This window comes from Magnolia sinica, chromosome 17 (assembly GCF_029962835.1).
Source record: "Magnolia sinica isolate HGM2019 chromosome 17, MsV1, whole genome shotgun sequence".
Taxonomy (NCBI): Eukaryota; Viridiplantae; Streptophyta; class Magnoliopsida; order Magnoliales; family Magnoliaceae; genus Magnolia; species Magnolia sinica.
Window position 1 is genome coordinate 71,951,148 of NC_080589.1, and position 2,109 is coordinate 71,953,256.

Below are 2,109 nucleotides of genomic sequence, written 5' to 3' on the forward strand. Positions count from 1 at the left end.
GCTTTTGCAAGTAGATAAATGGAGTCTTTTAGGCTCCCCAAAGGACTTGGACTTTCATTTTCTTTTTTAATATGGTGTGAAGGTTGTTGTATGTAGCATTGCAAATGCAAATGCAAGCATTATAGAAAGAAGAAGAAGAAAATCTATCCTACCCTGATCCAGATACAGGGAAGGAAACATACATGGAAGTGTTGGTGTTCCTCGGCTGTTGCCAAAAACATGGGAACTGGTATGAGTATGGGTACCATTCAACACATGAGAATGCTATGTTCGTATTTTTTAGAAGATGAGATTAAGTTAAATAATTGTTAGTTTCAGAAAATAAAAGGCCCATGTAGAAAAATATTTCTATCTTTGGGTTGAGTATGGGTATCATTCAACACATGAGTGTGGGTATCATTTAACACCTGTCGTTCCTTTAGCCTCCATCCATCTCCTTTGCAAATTAAGAGTAGACAAGCCTTTTTTCCTCATGAAATCAACATTTTTGAGGATTTTTTTTTTCTTAAAAATTCCAAGAAATTAAAAGAAAAAAAGAAAAAAACATTGATGACCTGAGCAAGGGCACATTTCATATTGATCCAAACACCCCAATGTATCTCTATGCCCACCTTGTTAGATAACCTTACAAGAATATCGTGTGTACAATAGCATGAAATTTTTCTAAACCATCTTTTGCTTATGTGCGGACACCCAATGTGTAGACCACTTGATCTTTGGGCCAAGTGGTCTATACAAAGGTGACTCCCAACAATGGTTTATACAAAGGCCCCCACTTGAATCACGTGTGTTAGAGGAGTATGGGCTTAGTAAAGCTCAACTAGTTATATTAGAACTCGTGAAATCTCAATTACATACTCCCATTCTCATTTGATTTAACCCCCCATTGGCATGAACTAGAATGTAACCATTTGTGCCCTGTCCTGTCCCTGGAAAAAATAAAAATAAAAAAAAGAGAGAAAAAAGAAGAAGAAGAGAGACTCAATTGGTGTTCAGAGAGTCTCCGGCATAACATATAAGAGGAAGAGATGGCTCATCATACTTCTACGATTTCTAGGTCGAGCAACATTGATAATAGTTTTCATTGTTAGGTTTCTTCGAAATTTCAAGAGTCTGTGGACCAAAAAATAAAAAAATAAAAAATCGGAATATCTTAATATTACAATCCAAACAATAACAGCTAAAACCTGACTATATCTGGATCATATGGATGTTTAAAAAGACTGGATCTAAATGCAATTTCACTGATTCTCAACAATGTGAAGTAATGCGCCATCTCTATTCTTCCGTCTCATCAGTCTTTTTGGAAAGAGTTATTCAACACCCCAGCAGAGTGTGATAGCTCAGGCTCATGCACTGAAAGATTGTAAATGTGGCATCTGTATCACTTTAACTAAACCATTAAAATCACTGGACCAGTAGTGAAGGTCACAACCCCAAGATCAAAATGATTGGACGATTCTTACCTTCGATTATTTTGCATTTGTTAGTATAATTTTTGGGATATATGTCTACTTAACTTATGTTATATGGTTTTGAGAATCTGGGAAACTAATTGCAGTGGAGTTTTTATTTTTCTAGCCTTCTTGGATGGCATAAAAAGAAGAAGAACAAAAATCATGAAATCTGCATCATTAAGACTTCACAAATTGCTAAATTCCCGATTTGGGGTCCACATTCAAATCTATAAGCCCTAACATCCCCAAATCCCTAAATGAGGGTCCACATCGAACCAGGAATCCAAAAATTGCTAAATCCCCAAATTCCTAAATCGGTATTGAGATTGAGAGAGATTGAGAGAGGGAGAGATACCTCACGGTCGTGAATGAGCTAGTCTTCAACTAAGCTTGAGAGAGAGAGAGAGAGAGAGAGAGAGAGAGAGAGAGAGCCCATGGATTAGTCTCTGGACGCGGTTTGGATACTGACGTCACCAAGTTCTGTTGGCTCCACTATGATGTATGTGTTATATCTACACCGTCCATCTATTTTTAGATATCATTTTAGGGTAAGAACCAAAGAACGAGGCAAAATAAAAATCTGTAGTGGAGCCCACCAAAGAAAACATTAGGGAGAGTGATTCCCACCGTTGAAACTATCCTAAGGACCATC

The 2,109-nt window shown here is 37.2% G+C and overlaps 1 long non-coding RNA gene across 1 annotated transcript; it reads right to left on the reverse strand.

Moving 5' to 3' along the window:
• Window positions 1-422: 422 nt before the first annotated feature.
• Window positions 423-1,889, reverse strand: LOC131231614 (uncharacterized). The gene is made up of 3 exons (XR_009164467.1): window positions 1,813-1,889; window positions 1,043-1,113; window positions 423-929 (listed from the first exon to the last, which is right to left on the reverse strand). It is a non-coding gene; the product is annotated as an uncharacterized LOC131231614 (long non-coding RNA).
• Between the last annotated feature and the right edge of the window lie 220 nt (window positions 1,890-2,109).